At 45.5% G+C, this 18,395-nt stretch overlaps 1 protein-coding gene across 9 annotated transcripts in view; it reads left to right on the plus strand.

The window, feature by feature from the left end:
- The window catches only part of LOC125464774 (serine/arginine repetitive matrix protein 3-like), a 693,195-nt gene that overhangs the window by 387,451 nt on the left and 287,349 nt on the right, over positions 1-18,395 (plus strand). For 7 of the 9 annotated variants that reach the window (XM_059655503.1, XM_059655504.1, XM_059655501.1 and 4 more), the window contains one exon: positions 1,207-1,306. The exons of the other annotated variants lie outside the window; for them this stretch is intronic. The gene's annotated coding sequence lies outside the window, so the exon portion shown is untranslated. The remainder of the gene's footprint in view (positions 1-1,206; positions 1,307-18,395) is intronic. 9 annotated transcript variants of the gene reach the window in all.

The following is an 18,395-nucleotide window of genomic DNA, read 5'->3' on the forward strand; positions in this document are numbered from 1 at the left end:
GTGGTAGATTCAGGTAGTTACAACATTTAAAAGACATTTGGACAGGTACATGGGTAAGAAATGCTAAGGGGGATATTGGCCAAAGGTAGACAAGTGGAACAAGCTTAGTTTGGGAAACTTGGTCAGCTTGGATGAGTTGGACTGAAGAGTCTGTTTCCATGTTGCATGACTCTGACTCTGTGACTTTACATGCTATTCTTGTCCTTTCACAATGGACAGGATCTGCAGTGCAGTTTGTTGGCTGAGTTGGAATGAATGAAGTGTCATAGTGCAGAGGTGAACTAGTTTGAAGGGCTGCCTCAGTTCTCCAAGACCGTAGTTGAACCCCCAGTGTTTAAAGCCCTTAAACATCATGACCCCCAACCCATATTTGCCCAGGCCTCCTCAGATATCACTTATGCCCCCCCCCAGTATTTTCCACATCCACTATGATTAGTCCTCAGATTCTATGGACTGCCAATGGAAAATATTTTACACTCCTTAGGGAAATGAAATAAAACTACCACCATTTAATAACAGGCTCCATATCACTGATATTGTGAAAAACTGCATTCGGTCATGTGAAAAAAAGTTGTAACACTTGTGATCCTATTAGCTTGAGTCAACAAACCAGAAACATGAAGGAGAGAATCTGTATACAACTTTTAGAAATTGCTATTCTATCTCAGATAAATGGAATACCGACTGTGCTGAAATTCACGAGCACTTGAAATTCAGCATTCAGAACGTCTGTACTGTCCAAACAATAGACTACTATCTGAGAACAAGAGAATAGATGTTGCACATTTCACTTCCAAAACTGAATATTTGTCAGCCACTGAATGGGGAGCAAATGGATAAATTTTATCAAATGTCAAGACCAGTTTTTTTAAAATCAGCCAGAGCCATTTACATTACAGTAGAAAAGATTATAACACAGGCCAATGGGACATGTTTCATTGCATTATGGTCCTTTCCCCAATGAAAAACAAACACTACAATGCATATGAACAAATACATGAGGCTGGACAATGTAAGAGCCAATTTACCTTTAAAGGACAGATTCCTATGATTAATTGTTGTAATAAAGGCGCATCTACATTTATAATATAGCACTGGACAGAGATATTTGAAGATGTGAAAATACTTCATGACTTTAAGACTGTCCCTGACTTTTCAGTAGGCTTTCTATTTTCTCATGAACACAAACTTTGCTTTCTTTCAAAGAGTTTCCAAAAACCCTCACCACCAGATGACAATCAAGTAGGAAAAGACCCAGGATATTTGAAGGTTGAAGACTCATTAAATAGGATGTTCATTGCGAGAGGTAAAAATTCTTACTCATACTCCCTTACTGGTTCTTGCACAGTTTTTAATAAAGTTATTTAATTTTCTCTCTTGAAGCTCAATATTACCTCCTGGAGCTGATGTTTGCTTCTTCCTACTGCCTTATTCATTAAAGCTTCTCAAGTATGGCTGGCTTTTCTCTCGTTCCCTAGCCCAAACTCTAGCCCCAGCACTTCCTACCAGCTTCTGAATGAACTTTTTGCCTTTAGAATGCTAAATCTGTCTCTTCGATACTACGGTGGCTGCCGCTGTCTCATTTGGTAATCATGTTTCAAATGTTGACTGTGGATTTTTAAAATGATAACCTTCTTAAAATGGTAACTTGCTTGAATTTTCTGGATTTCACTTTTTTCATGGTTCCCTGCTGCATCCATGTGGTATTTTCTCAGGACGATTTCTGGTACCTCATGGTATTTCTCAGCTCTACCAGTATGGAGTACTCAGTAAGTATTGTTTTAGGTATTTAACTGGCACCCATCCCCTTTGTTTTTGCTTTGTCTTCAGCGTATTCAATGATTAATGATCGAGTATAAATTCAAGAGGCACTGTTTTTAAATAATAAGAGTTTCAATATTTTATTTCAATCTTCTCAGAGATGTTGCTACATGTCTTCAGAGTAGGTAGGACTTGAACTCTGAATTCCTGGATCAGAGATAGAGACACTACCAATCTGTCGCAAGAATCCATTAACAGAAAGACTTGATGTGTGAAATCACTAAGGATAACCATATGTATTCAGGCAGAATTACCCAGGCCTTGGAGTGCTGTTACAATACACCTGCTCCCTCTGAAGTCTAAACAGAATCCCTTGTCTCCACCCTTGGACTGTGTAAGACATCAATAAAATCGGCACAGTCAATGTAACATGATCATTGACTCCTTCAGACGCATTACCTTCCACAAGAGGAGCCGTGTCACCTTCCATAATTACAGCAAAGTAGTTGAGATGTGATGAGACCGAAACATTTACTTTGCTGAAGAATTTAAAGTTTGCCGTTCTTCTACTTTCAACTAATGCAATCAAATTCATTTTCTTTGTACTTTTTCTGGATTAAGTATATTGATATCTCAATGACTGATTAGCTCATTAGTGAAGCGACTTCACTTTGCTTTATTTGAAAAGTTGAAAGCATGTCAGCTGCTGGTTTACAGCTGGGCCCATTCTTCCCTAATTAATCTCCATCAATCAGACCACATGATACGCATCTCATTTGGATTATTCCATTGTCTGATTGATTCCTGGGTTTGAAGCTTGCTATCATTCAGTAATGTTTCAAATTAATTCCTGTTTTTGTGGGAGAACTTTAATCCAGGCGGCAATTCTTACAATGCGAGAAAAAGAATGGTGAAGTGTTCCTTTTTTCACAAGCTTACAATTGTTCATTTGGGAATGCAGATCCTAGTAGCCAAGAGTGACTCTCCTGTCATTTAAGCATTGATTTGGAACACATATGACCTTTGCTGATGATAGACAGTGTTTGGGAAAATAATTAAGGTAAGCACAGCACTGCAGTCTGTTGAGAAGAGTGTACCAGTTTCACAGAAAGGCAATTCTCAGTGGAAAAAGTCTGAATTTATCATTTTGTATTTCTGACGGTTGCATATTTTCCTGATATTCTGAGACCTTGCCCTCAACTGCAGAGCTGAAGGATGCAAGGTTCCCAATATAATGAACTGCTAGCTATAAATATCGAACTGGGAATGGTGGTGTGTTGGGAATCATGCATGTGAACACAGTTCATATTTGAATTAACAATCCAAGCTGAACAGCCAAAACCGAACAAGCAGGACAGCACTGAACAGGAGGGGATTACAAAGATCAAGAAACTGTAGCTGGGAAACACTAAGCTTAGGTTTTGTAAGCCCGTGAGGCATAATTATGTTGCTTAAACTGAAATGCCATAAAATAGTTTATTTAGCCCAACGAGTTTTTTTTCTGATGTGTCATTTTATCTGATGAGTGCTGTATATTAATGTATTTAATTCAATTCCACTAAATTCAGCATTGAAAATTTAACCAGGGTACTGCAATGTCCCAAGCCCCAGGAGCCATTTTGTTCGAGTCCTTTGTTATCTTGCTGATTTTATATTATTAGTTACCAAATGCAAAGAACATGATCTCAAAAATGTTAAAAATGTTTGGGGCTTTCTTGAGACATCTCCTTGCTGTCATTTTTGCTGAGCTTCAAGATGGCACAATGCCATTTTGATTTTCATCGAAACAAAATAAAACTTCAGGAGGTGGGACATCTGTCAGGAAAGGAACGCATTTGGTTAATTTGCTGAATATTGGCATCATTTTTCTTGAAGTGGATGGAAAAAGTCCTGTCTTCGCCATTTTGAGGAAAACATTGCTTCAAATTGTTCATTTGCAGCAATGTGCAGAATAAGAAGGAGCATTTGAAGCAATAATGACTGTTTAGCAATGTTATGATTGTGTTTTCTTCCGAAAAATTGATGTATTTTCAAGATGATGACAACTTTCGCTTAGCTGCAGCTAATGTTATTGATGAGCTGAATTTCTCCACTAGCCTCATAAAAAAGACAGCAGCTTCAAACTTAATTACTTTGCGTTAGTGCCACAAATAGGTCAAACGCCAGAACTAATATTCAGATCTGCTGCATAAATCACATTATGCAACCTATGTATTAGTGAATAACTCTGTGACCCGGAAAGCATTGCTGAATGATCAAATTCAAATCCAGTTAGCATTTCTGCGGTATAAGAGATTGGATGATGCTTGATTGCACAATCTCCAATCATGAAGTGATTGAGAATAATCAGCTGGTTTATTGTTAATTTCTTTGCATGTTTGTTTGGAATCTAAAACATAACATTTTGCCTACACTGGGTAGTTCAAAAACATTCTACACTTATTCATTTCTCTGCAAGCATATTGTACTACTTACCGTTGACTCCATAGTAGTCAAAGCTCTAGGTTGTTTTCATTATCCATTTGCAGATGTTAACATTGGAAGAAAGACCAATATTTATTGACTGTCCATAATTACTGTTGAGCTATCTTAAACTATCGCAATTCGTGCCATGAAAGTGCTCCCATCATGCTCGTAGAGAGTGTGTTCAAGATTTTAATCCCCATGAATATAAAAGAACAGCAATTTATTTCCAAGTGATTGTGAGGGGTACATGATGTTTCTCGCCTTGTCTCTTTAGTTTGGTTGAGTCAGCAGCTTTGGAGGTGCTATTAAAGAGGCTTTGGCAAGCTAATCTTATAGATGGTATACAACGCAGCTATGGTACACTACTGTTGAAAGGGAGTGTGTGTTTCAGGTGTTAATGAAGTGCCTTCCCAGTGGATGACTTTATCCTCAATGGTGTCAACATGAGTGTTCAAGCTGCATTCATCCAGCCACCAGGAGATTAATCCATCATGAGGCTTGTGTCTTGTACATGGTGGACAAGCTTTGGAACGTCAGGATGTGAGTCACTCACCACATAATTCCCAGACTTTGATCTGCACTTATAGCAACAATATTTTTCTGACTTATCCATTGTGTTTCTGGTTTATGGTGAGCCTCAGGATGCTGATGGTGGGGATTCAGCAATGCTACTGCTACTATTATCAAACAGAGATGATTGGACTCTTGTGTTAAAGCTAGTGACCGTGAAGCACAAATGTCACCTGCCACTTTGCAACTGAAGCTCGCATGCAGTCCAACTCTTACAGCATGAGGGCATAACTAGCTTTGTTATATGAGGTGTTACAAATATGCACTGGGCAATATTCAACAAACATCTTCTCCATTTATAATGGAAAGAAGATCAGCAATGAGGCTATCGAGAGTGGCTAGGCCTAGGACATTATGCTGAGGAGCTCCTGTATCAATGTTCTAGAGTGTAGATGCTCATCCTCCAACAGCTACAATGATCTTCCTTTGTGCTAAGCTTGACACCAGCAAGTGGAGTTTTCTCTCATTCCTACTGATTTCAACTTTACTACAATTCCTTGATGCCACAACAAATTGAATACTGCCTTGATGTCAAAGAGAGTTACCCTTAATTCACTTCTGGGACTCAGCTCGTTTGTCCATTTGGACTGCAGTTACCACAAGGGCAGGAACTGAGTGGTCCTAACAGAACCCAAACTGAGCACTGGTGAGCAGACTATTTGTGAATAAATGACTCCTGATAGCACTTCAACAAGTCCTCCACGCATGTTGATTAAAAATAGTCTGATTCGATTTGTCCTGAACTTACCAGGACATTTTTCTCCTTAAGAGAAACATTGTTCCTGTCTCAGTTACTGCTGCCAGATTTGCTGAATGTTTCCAACATTTGCTGTTTTACTTTTAGATTACCAGCATCTGCAGTGTCTTATTTCTCATTTTGTGCTTTACATAATTGCAGCTGGTCTCCTAGATTGATGGCAATGGTAGAGTGAGAAATCTGCCAGACTATGAAGTTGCAGATTGTGTAATGTAATGCAACACTATTATTGAAACCTGCAATTCCTCTTGGAATCCATGTTTTGATCTGGATCCATCCAATTTAACACAGGGGTGATGACAAACAGCATGATAGTGGGTGTCTATCAAGTCCAAAAAGGACATGATCTCTACCCAAAGTGTGTGGTAGTCAATTATATTAATATTGTCATGGACAGAAAGATCTCTGATCAAGTAGTTTTTTTTAAAATTCTAGATAAGTCTAACCTTTATATGTGGAGAATAGAACTGCAACAGCACTCGAGGTGTGGTCTTACCAAAGATCTGTACAGTTCAGCAAGTTTTTTTTTTATTTTTGTGTTGCAGTGCTCTTACAACAATAGGCCACCATGCCATTTCCCTTCCTGATTGCTTGGCTGTACCTGCATATAGTTTTTTGTGTTTTTTATACAGCTGCACCAAAACCACTCTGAAGATTAGCATTTACAAGTTTCGTACCTCTCAAAAATAGTCTGCTTTTCTATTCTTAACATGAAAATATTCTCACATATCAGATTCCATCTGTTACCTTGGTGCCAACTCACTTAACCTGTCAATTTTTCTTTGCAATCTCTTTGTTTACTCCTCACAGCAGCTTATATTTATGATAATAAAGTATGAGGCTGGATGAGCACAGCAGGCCAAGCAGCATCTCAGGAGCACAAAAGCTGACATTTCGGGCCTAGACCCTTCATCAGAGAGGGGGATAGGGTGAGGGTTCTGGAATAAATAGGGAGAGAGGGGGAGGCGGACCGAAGATGGAGAGTAAAGAAAATAGGTGGAGAGAGTATAGGTGGGGAGGTAGGGAGGGGATAGGTCAGTCCAGGGAAGACAGACAGGTCAAGGAGGTGGGATGAGGTTAGTAGGTAGATGGGGGTGCGGCTTGAGGTGGGAGGAAGGGATGGGTGAGAGGAAGAACCGGCTAGGGAGGCAGAGACAGGTTGGACTGGTTTTGGGATGCAGTGGGTGGGGGGGGAAGAGCTGGACTGGTTGTGTGGTGCAGTGGGGGGAGGGGACGAACTGGGCTGGTTTAGGGATGCAGTAGGGGAAGGGGAGATTTTGAAACTGGTGAAGTCCACATTGATACCATTAGGCTGCAGGGTTCCCAGGCAGAATATGAGTTGCTGTTCCTGCAACCTTCGGGTGGCATCATTGTGGCAGTGCAGGAGGCCCATGATGGACATGTCATCTAGAGAACGGGAGGGGGAGTGGAATGGTTTGCGACTGGGAGGTGCAGTTGTTTGTTGCGAACTGAGCGGAGTTGTTCTGCAAAGCGGTCCCCAAGCCTCCGCTTGGTTTCCCCAATGTAGAGGAAGCCACACCGGGTACAGTGGATGCAGTATACCATATTGGCAGATGTGCAGGTGAACCTCTGCTTAATGTGGAATGTCATCTTGGGGCCTGGGATAGGGGTGAGGGAGGAGGTGTGGGGGCAAGTGTAGCATTTCCTGCGGTTGCAGGGGAAGGTGCCGGGTGTGGTGGGGTTGGAGGGCAGTGTGGAGCGAACAAGGGAGTCACGGAGAGAGTGGTCTCTCCGGAAAGCAGACAGGGGTGGGGGTGGAAAAATGTCTTGGGTGGTGGGATCGGATTGTAAATGGCGGACGTGTCGGAGGATGATGCGTTGTATCCGGAGCTTGGTAGGGTGGTGTGTGAGAATGAGGGGGATCCTCTTAGGGCGGTTGTGGCGCGGGCGGGGTGTGAGGGATGTGTTGCAGGAAATACGGGAGATGCGGTCAAGGGCGTTCTCGATCACTGTGGGGGGGAAAGTTGCGGTCCTTAAAGAACTTGGACATCTGGGATGTGCGGGAGTGGAATGTCTTATCGTGGGAGCAGATGCGGCGGAGGCGGAGGAATTGGGAATAGGGGATGGAATTTTTGCAGGAGGGTGGGTGGGAGGAGGTGTATTCTAGGTAGCTGTGGGAGTCGGTGGGCTTGAAATGGACATCAGTGACAAGCTGGTTGCCTGAGATGGAGACTGAGAGGTCCAGGAAGGTGAGGGATGTGCTGGAGATGGCCCAGGTGAACTGAAGGTTGGGGTGGAAGGTGTTGGTGAAGTGGATGAACTGTTCGAGCTCCTCTGGGGAGCAAGAGGCGGCGCCAATACAGTCATCAATGTACCGGAGGAAGAGGTGGGGTTTTGGGCCTGTGTAGGTGCGGAAGAGGGACTGTTCCACGTAACCTGCAAAGAGGCAGGCATAGCTGGGGCCCATGCGGGTGCCCATGGCCACCCCCTTAGTCTGTAGGAAGTGGGAGGAGTCAAAAGAGAAGTTGTTGAGGGTGAGGACGAGTTCAGCTAGGCGGATGAGAGTGTCGGTGGAGGGGGACTGGTCGGGTCTGCGGGACAGGAAGAAGCGGAGGGCCTTGAGGCCATCTGCATGCGGAATGCAAGTGTATAGGGACTGGATGTCCATGGTGAATATGAGGTGTGGGGGCCAGGGAATTGGAAGTCCTGGAGGAGGTGGAGGGCGTGGGTGGTGTCATGGACGTAGGTGGGGAGTTCCTGGACCAAAGGGGAGAAAATGGAGTCCAGATAGGTGGAGATGAGTTCGGTGGGGCAGGAGCAGGCTGAGACGATGGGTCGACCAGGGCAGGCAGGTTTGTGGATTTTGGGAAGGAGATAGAAACGGGCCGTGCGGGGTTGGGGAACAATGAGGTTGGAGGCTGTGGGTGGGAGGTCCCCTGAGGTGATGAGGTCGTGAATGGTGTTGGAGATGATGGTTTGGTGCTCGGGTGTGGGGTCATGATTGAGGGGGCGGTAGGAGGTGGTGTCGGAGAGTTGGCGTCTGGCCTCGGCGATGTAGAGGTCAGTGCGCCATACTACCACTGCGCCACCCTTGTCTGCGGGTTTGATGGTGAGGTTGGGGTTGTAGCGGAGGCCACATGGGCCCCAGCTATGCCTGCCTCTTTGTAGGTTACGTGGAACAGTCCCTCTTCCGCACCTACACAGGCCCAAAACCCCACCTCTTCCTCCGGTACATTGATGACTGTATCGGCGCCGCCTCTTGCTCCCCAGAGGAGCTCGAACAGTTCATCCACTTCACCAACACCTTCCACCCCAACCTTCAGTTCACCTGGGCCATCTCCAGCACATCCCTCACCTTCCTGGACCTCTCAGTCTCCATCTCAGGCAACCAGCTTGTCACTGATGTCCATTTCAAGCCCACCGACTCCCACAGCTACCTAGAATACACCTCCTCCCACCCACCCTCCTGCAAAAATTCCATCCCCTATTCCCAATTCCTCCGCCTCCGCCGCATCTGCTCCCACGATAAGACATTCCACTCCCGCACATCCCAGGTGTCCAAGTTCTTTAAGGACCGCAACTTGCCCCCACAGTGATCGAGAATGCCCTTGACCGCGTCTCCCGTATTTCCCGCAACACATCCCTCACACCCCGCCCGCGCCACAACCGCCCTAAGAGGATCCCCCTCGTTCTCACACACCACCCTACCAACCTCCGGATACAACGCATCATCCTCCGACACTTTCGCCATTTACAATCCGACCCCACCACCCAAGACATTTTTCCATCCCCACCCGTGTCTGCTTTCCGGAGAGACCACTCTCTCTGTGACTCCCTTGTTCGCTCCACACTGCCCTCCAACCCCACCACACCCGGCACCTTCCCCTGCAACCGCAGGAAATGCTACACTTGTCCCCACACCTCCTCCCTCACCCCTATCCCAGGCCCCAAGATCACATTCCACATTAAGCAGAGGTTCACCTGCACATCTGCCAATGTGGTATACTGCATCCATTGTACCCGGTGCGGCTTCCTCTACATTGGGGAAACCAAGCGGAGGCTTGGAGACCGCTTTGCAGAACACCTCCGCTCAGTTCGCAACAAACAACTGCACCTCCCAGTCGCAAACCATTTCCACTCCCCCTCCCATTCTCTAGATGACATGTCCATCATGGGCCTCCTGCAGTGCCACAATGATGCCACCCGAAGGTTGCAGGAACAGCAACTCATATTCTGCCTGGGAACCCTGCAGCCTAATGGTATCAATGTGGACTTCACCAGTTTCAAAATCTCCCCTTCCCCTACTGCATCCCTAAACCAGCCCAGTTCGTCCCCTCCCCCCACTGCACCACACAACCAGCCCAGCTCTTCCCCCCCACCCACTGCATCCCAAAACCAGTCCAACCTGTCTCTGCCTCCCTAACCGGTTCTTCCTCTCACCCATCCCTTCCTCCCACCCCAAGCTGCACCCCCATCTACCTACTAACCTCATCCCACCTCCTTGACCTGTCCGTCTTCCCTGGACTGACCTATCCCCTCTCTACCTCCCCACCTATACTCTCTCCACCTATCTTCTTTACTCTCCATCTTCGGTCCGCCTCCCCCTCTCTCCCTACTTATTCCAGTTCCCTCTCCCCATCCCCCTCTCTGATGAAGGGTCTAGGCCCGAAACGTCAGCTTTTGTGCTCCTGAGATGCTGCTTGGCCTGCTGTGCTCATCCAGCCTCACACTTTATTATCTTGGAATTCTCCAGCATCTGCAGTTCCCATTATCTCAGCTTACATTTATGCCTAACTTTGTGTCATCAACAAACTAGGATGCATTTAAGTCATTAATATAAATTGTAAATAACGGAGGTCCCAGCACTGATCCTCCTGGACATAAGTTACAGCCTGACAACTTGAAAAAGTGCTCTTGATTCATACTTTGCTTTCTGTCTGTTAAGCAACCTGTGCATGCAAATGTATTATCCCAAACTCCATGAACCTTTATCTTGTGCATTAACAATCTGTGTGACTCCTTATCGAATATCTTTGAAAACCTAAACACACACATCTGCTGGTACCCCATTATTTACCCTACTATTATATTGAATCTTAGAATGGTCCCAACATAGAAGGAGAAATTTAGCTCATTTGCTATGCACTGGCTGTTGAGAGATTCACTTAGAGCCCCGACCCCAACTTTTCCCCAAAATCTTACAAATGCTTCCTGTAAAGCTAAAGATCCAATTGTCCTTTTCTGTCTCCACATTTAAGACATGTCTCAGAGTCTATCTATTTTCCCAAGCATGTGGTTTGATATCACCTTTTGTTTGATAACTCACTTGGGAAGCACCATAGGATACTTTACCATGTTAAAGACATTATATGCCTTGTTGCTCACTTGCTCAGAGACTAATAACTGTAGTTTTTTTAATGGTTAGGATAATTGACGTTGGCATGAGACCATAACAGCCAGCCTCTGAAACAATAATTCAGGTATCTGCTTTCCTGAGGGTCAAATCAGTTCTTGCAGAGGAGTGGGATGAGGATTTTGATGGGTTAGGCTATATAAGAATATTGATGTGCGTAGCTGTATATGTAACCACATTATTGTAGAACCTGCAAGTTGCTGCAGAATGCAAGGAACAGGGAAAAACCCTCCACCAATTTGGCTTAGGCCATTGTAAAGAGCTGAGAACCCATTCTGTCCAGTTTGGAGATGGGGGGTCACCTCTATCAACATACTTGCAGAACCAACCATGTTGCAAATTTGATGCCCGTGTCTTAGTTCCAGTTGCAGCACAAATAGCTTCAATAGAAGTTAATCATGCTGTCTTGTGACCCTGCATACTGTTATGCAAAGCGATTTCAGGGCATCTCAGCAGTCCATTCACTTTGTAGTCTAGAGACAGAAAAGGTGTTTCCATTGTTGGGGAGAGCAAAACTAGAGAACAATCAATATCAGGTAATTGCCAAGAAATCAAATGGGCAACTTAGAAGAAATTGCTTGACCCAGAAAGCAGAGAGAATGTCAAACGTGGGTATCAAAGGGAATACTTTAGGCTTTAGGGGAAGCTAGTAAACCACATGTGGGAGATAGGAACAGAGGGTTACGTCAGTAGCATTTGATCAGGATGACTTGAGGTTGAAAGAAGCATATGTAGATATAGACCTATTGGTCTGAGTGGCCTGTTTTTGCACTGTATATCTATGTTATCTAATTGTCTATTCTCCAAAAGATCAGAAGGATTGCTGAGCTGTGATTCTAAAAAATGGTAGTGATTCCCAAGAACTCAGACCTGCCATCCTCTCTGAGGATGACAGCATTCATGCTTCCATTCCTCATGTTTCACTTTATTGTTCCTTGAAACTAAGGCAGCCCAGACAAATATGGTACAGTTTGAAGTCAAGCCCAGGTACCAGCAATCATTCTTTTGCCCTACTTTCAAATTGCACTTATGGCGGCTGCAATTGCCAAATCTCAGTCATGAGCAAAACCATCTCATTCGTTAGCCTTTGCTAAAATTGGAGAATTAGAATTTCACCTTGAAGCCCCCTGTGGGATTTGGCCTGCTCCTGAGAACTCCTCTTTTCCTGCTTCTTGCCTTCCAGCAGCTTGTTCTGCTTCTTGTGACCACATCTCATTCTCATGGTCATATTTAGTTTCCTAAGGAAGATCTATAAGGTTGCCTTAGTAGAAGAGACTTCTATTGGCACAAGATTAAAAATGATTAAAAACCACTTCAGTACCAACCATCTTGACGATGTCCTGAAGAATATTCAGACTCTAGCCAAGAATAGAAATTTCTAAAAACATGTGCAATTGTAACGGTAACCAGAAGAAGCATTCTGGTAACCAACTTTAAGCAGCTCATGATCCCTTTAGACAATGTTGGTGTTTGGTCAGGTGGTCTTTCTTTCCCTTTAATCTCATTCTCAGCTGTGTGACAAGGTATTGGAGAATACCATTTGAAGATGGCAATGTTGGTATCAAATCAGCATTGCTCACAGATTCACACTTTAGCTTACTTCTTTCCATGCTGCTGGTAGTCATTACATGCTCCTGCATAAGCTTCTTTTACCAAAATGACATTCTGTGCACTTCCCTTCAGAAGTGTGTGCACGTATCTTGGACAATATGCCACATGCTGTCTGGAAAACGGAAACTCTGCATCCCAAATTAGCCCCAGTGTATCTGCTCAATGGGCAACATATACAAATACAGAGTGAATGTTGGTTCCCTCCTACTGGGAACCTCTCGACAGTTTACGTTTGCAGTTTCTTTCTGCATGGCCGTATTGCCATATGTTGTCTGAACCACTAGCATTGTTAATAAAATAGGCACGACAACTGCTTACAGCAACAAAAATGGAAATTGCTGGAGAAACTCAGCAGGTCCTGCAGCATCTGTGGAGAGAAAGCATAGTTAAAGTTTCAGGCCCAGTAACCCTTCAGGGATCCACTGGACCCAAAATGGTAATTCTGCTTACCCTCCCCAAATGCTGCCAGCGTTACTGAGTTTCTCCGGCAATTTCTGTTTATGTTTCAGATTTCCAGCGTCTGTAGTTCTTTGTTTTATTTAAGTACTTATATCATCCTGGCTTCAGAGACTCCCTTGGGTGCTCATTTCTGATTGTAATCCAGTAAAGGCTGTTGGAATGTGCATATGTCAAATCACAATTATTCTCTGATGACAAGCCGTACATGGTTGATTGGCCAATAGGGGTTCCTTCTCAAATTTTGACATGTTTTGTGGGCATTGTAAAAACGTTTTTCAAGTTTCTGGAACTGTAATTTTGTGAAAATAATCAGTGAGGAATAACAAGCTACTTTTGCAGAAATGTGGATAATTAGAATCTTGAATCGTGTCAGTATTGTATTTGTAATACTGATCCATTATTGACAAAGAATATCCTGTGCCAATCCGGAAACTCTAGATTAATGTTGATTTTTTTTTTCGTTCACATTTTGTGTATTTTATTAACTTTTTCCAGGTATTTATTTTTGAACTGCAAATTTTAGTTTGGATGTGATACATTGTGAAATGTCACAAGTCCTCGTACATAACTGAATGTTGCCTTTACAGGAATAAGATGCAGTCTCACTTCTGTCTTTCATTAATTGACAGAAGTGCATTAACTGGCGGATGTATGATAAAAGGCATCAAATGCTGTAAGGTGTTCAGTTTTTTTTCTGGTGCACCAACATAACATGCCATCTGTTACAGACTGATGTGAAGCAAAGTACCACTCTGCTGCTCAGCAGAATTCTTTTCCCCACAGAGGGTTGAATCCGAACACAGAGAACTGTAATTAAAGAAGCAAGGTCTTTCATCATTTATTGGTTTTATAATGCCCATTTAAAAGACAACAAGCTCCTGAAATCACCGTAGCTGTAGCACTGTTAACTTTCTATTTGGCGTCAAGGATATCTGGACAGACTAAATGAAAATAGAATCTGCAAGTTTACCAGTGCTTCTCTCATCTTTCTGTTATGCATCTATTTGTTCATTTTTAGATACTTAATGCTGGAGTCTCAATTGGCACTATTAAATAAAGGAAACTGATCAAAAATAACACTGCCTTTTATGTCTGTATTACCATGAGTTATTAGTGATTTAAAACGTGTCTGAGATCTGACTTTTGTCAGCACTACATATAAAATGTGTGGGCTTCAAAATAGCTACTTTTGTGACAGAGTTTTTGATTGTCATTCCTAATATCTATCCCTTTGTCTTGATGTTCATTCATTTCTAATTATACTCCCGTAAATTACCTTCGGACAGTTAAAAGCACTGTATAACTCTTAAGTTCAACTCATTGCATATACCTATTTAAATCAGCAGTGCAATGTAGTTGGAAAATAGAAACTGAAAATGCAAGACAGGTCAATCAGGATTTGAAAGAGAGAGAAGGGGAGGCGGACCGAAGATGGAGAGTAAAGAAGATAGGTGGAGAGGGTGTAGGTGGGGAGGTAGGGAGGGGATAGGTCAGTCCAGGGAAGACGGACAGGTCAAGGAGGTGGGATGAGGTTAGTAGGTAGCTGGGGGTGCGGCTTGGGGTGGGAGGAAGGGATGGGTGAGAGGAAGAACCGGTTAGGGAGGCAGAGACAGGTTGGACTGGTTTTGGGATGCAGTGGGTGGGGGGGAAGAGCTGGGCTGGTTGTGTGGTGCAGTGGGGGGAGGGGATGAACTGGGCTGGTTTAGGGATGCAGTGGGGGAAGGGGAGATTTTGAAACTGGTGAAGTCCACATTGATACCATATGGCTGCAGGGTTCCCAGGCGGAATATGAGTTGCTGTTCCTGCAACCTTCGGGTGGCATCATTGTGGCAGTGCAGGAGGCCCATGATGGACATGTCATCAAGAGAATGGGAGGGGGAGTGGAAATGGTTTGCGACTGGGAGGTGCAGTTGTTTGTTGCGAACTGAGCGGAGGTGTTCTGCAAAGCGGTCCCCAAGCCTCCGCTTGGTTTCCCCAATGTAGAGAAAGCCGCACCGGGTACAGTGGATGCAGTATACCACATTGGCAGATGTGCAGGTGAACCTCTGCTTAATGTGGAATGTCATCTTGGGGCCTGGGATGGGGGTGAGGGAGGAGGTGTGGGGACAAGTGTAGCATTTCCTGCGGTTGCAGGGGAAGGTGCCGGGTGTGGTGGGGTTGGAGGGCAGTGTGGAGCGAACAAGGGAGTCACGGAGAGAGTGGTCTCTCCGGAAAGCAGACAGGGGTGGGGATGGAAAAATGTCTTGGGTGGTGGGGTCGGATTGTAAATGGCGGAAGTGTCGGAGGATAATGCGTTGTATCCGGAGGTTGGTAGGGTGGTGTGTGAGAACGAGGGGGATCCTCTTGGGGCGGTTGTGGCGGGGGCGGGGTGTGAGGGATGTGTCGCGGGAAATGCGGGAGACGCGGTCAAGGGCGTTCTCAATCACCGTGGGGGGGAAGTTGCGGTCCTTAAAGAACTTGGACATCTGGGATGTGCGGGAGTGGAATGTCTTATCGTGGGAGCAGATGCGGCGGAGGCGGAGGAATTGGGAATAGGGGATGGAGTTTTTGCAGGAGGGTGGGTGGGAGGAGGTGTATTCTAGGTAGCTGTGGGAGTCGGTGGGCTTGAAATGGACATCAGTTACAAGCTGGTTGCCTGAGATGGAGACTGAGAGGTCCAGGAAGGTGAGGGATGTGCTGGAGATGGCCCAGGTGAACTGAAGGTTGGGGTGGAAGGTGTTGGTGAAGTGGATGAACTGTTCGAGCTCCTCCCCAGAGGAGCTCGAACAGTTCATCCACTTCACCAACACCTTCCACCCCAACCTTCAGTTCACCTGGGCCATCTCCAGCACATCCCTCACCTTCCTGGACCTCTCAGTCTCCATCTCAGGCAACCAGCTTGTAACTGATGTCCATTTCAAGCCCACCGACTCCCACAGCTACCTAGAATACACCTCCTCCCACCCACCCTCCTGCAAAAACTCCATCCCCTATTCCCAATTCCTCCGCCTCCGCCGCATCTGCTCCCACGATAAGACATTCCACTCCCGCACATCCCAGATGTCCAAGTTCTTTAAGGACCGCAACTTCCCCCCCACGGTGATTGAGAACGCCCTTGACCGCGTCTCCCGCATTTCCCGCGACACATCCCTCACACCCCGCCCCCGCCACAACCGCCCCAAGAGGATCCCCCTCGTTCTCACACACCACCCTACCAACCTCCGGATACAACGCATTATCCTCCGACACTTCCGCCATTTACAATCCGACCCCACCACCCAAGACATTTTTCCATCCCCACCCCTGTCTGCTTTCCGGAGAGACCACTCTCTCCGTGACTCCCTTGTTCGCTCCACACTGCCCTCCAACCCCACCACACCCGGCACCTTCCCCTGCAACCGCAGGAAATGCTACACTTGTCCCCACACCTCCTCCCTCACCCCCATCCCAGGCCCCAAGATGACATTCCACATTAAGCAGAGGTTCACCTGCACATCTGCCAATGTGGTATACTGCATCCACTGTACCCGGTGCGGCTTTCTCTACATTGGGGAAACCAAGCGGAGGCTTGGGGACCGCTTTGCAGAACACCTCCGCTCAGTTCGCAACAAACAACTGCACCTCCCAGTCGCAAACCATTTCCACTCCCCCTCCCATTCTCTTGATGACATGTCCATCATGGGCCTCCTGCACTGCCACAATGATGCCACCCGAAGGTTGCAGGAACAGCAACTCATATTCCGCCTGGGAACCCTGCAGCCATATGGTATCAATGTGGACTTCACCAGTTTCAAAATCTCCCCTTCCCCCACTGCATCCCTAAACCAGCCCAGTTCATCCCCTCCCCCCACTGCACCACACAACCAGCCCAGCTCTTCCCCCCCACCCACTGCATCCCAAAACCAGTCCAACCTGTCTCTGCCTCCCTAACCGGTTCTTCCTCTCACCCATCCCTTCCTCCCACCCCAAGCCGCACCCCCAGCTACCTACTAACCTCATCCCACCTCCTTGACCTGTCCGTCTTCCCTGGACTGACCTATCCCCTCCCTACCTCCCCACCTACACCCTCTCCACCTATCTTCTTTACTCTCCATCTTCGGTCCGCCTCCCCTTCTCTCCCTATTTATTCCAGTTCCCTCCCCCCATCCCCCTCTCTGATGAAGGGTCTAGGCCCGAAACGTCAGCTTTTGTGCTCCTGAGATGCTGCTTGGCCTGCTGTGTTCATCCAGCCTCACATTTTATTATCTTGGAATCTCCAGCATCTGCAGTTCCCATTATCTTTGAAAGAGAGAGCTATGTTATGTCTGAGAGCAATCTTTCTTGAGTTATTCAATATAGAAATCTGTTTTTCTTCAAATGCTGTACATTTGCAATATTTTCTGATTTTTATTCCAGTTTTTCAGACTTCCTGTCTTTTTTTTAATCTGTGTAATTTAATTCAAGGAACCCTAATTGCATGAACCTTTTCTGGTGAATCTTCAGCAAAAGCAATGGATTAAAATGAGGATTCTCCATTTGGAAATTGCATGCCTGCTTGCCATATATATATGACTGTGCCCTGGTGGCTACTGCACAGTGATGTGTATTGCGTTTGAGATATCAGCCCAGATTTTGTGTTCAAATCCATGGAGTGGACTTGAGCAGGCAGACACTCTCCTGAACCTTCAAACAGATCAGACAGTGTGGGACACAAATGCTGGAAATATTAGGAGATGCAGGCTAGGAAATATTAGGGATTAGAAGGGCCTGTACTGTGCGGTACTTTTCTACGTTCTATGTTCTATGAGATGGGGTTTCCTTGAAGCTGCCCATGATGTGTGCCGGAAAGGAAATGTGTGCATTGAAATTGTGGAAGTAAATAAGTTTTTTCTTATATCTTAATTTTTCAGAAGCTTCTCATATTTCCTGTGGCATTGCTCATAGCAGTTTTCAGCATTTACCAGTATTCCTAGCTGCAGATTAAGCACAGCTGCAACAGTCTCATAATCTGTTATGCAGAAAATATGTATCATGTGACTGCCTCAGGCTCAACTGTGACATAACTCTCAAAAATCAAAAGATGAAGTCCCCACATTTTGGTCAGAAAATTTGATAAGGCCTGAAAATGTTAGGAGGGGCCATGTCCATTGCGAACAAACCTCCTACACATTGCTGATTTATATAGTTATAGCATGCAGCCAGCAGTAAGCATACAGATGAACGGATGCCCACCTGAATGGTGAGTGTAACGTCATAAGCTGACATGAATTCAAGCTAGCCTCCACTACTGAAAGCCAGCCTGCACATCTTCAAGCATCATGCGTTTGAGTGGAGCTGATGCTGGGGGTTGCTCATGAAGAATGCTTGACTTCAGAAGGGTAACTATGGCAGAACAGGGACAAATTTGGCAGCAAAGTTTCCCCAATACAGCACTAGAAG

Source organism: Stegostoma tigrinum, chromosome 27 (genome assembly GCF_030684315.1).
Source record: "Stegostoma tigrinum isolate sSteTig4 chromosome 27, sSteTig4.hap1, whole genome shotgun sequence".
Lineage (NCBI taxonomy): Eukaryota > Metazoa > Chordata > Chondrichthyes > Orectolobiformes > Stegostomatidae > Stegostoma > Stegostoma tigrinum.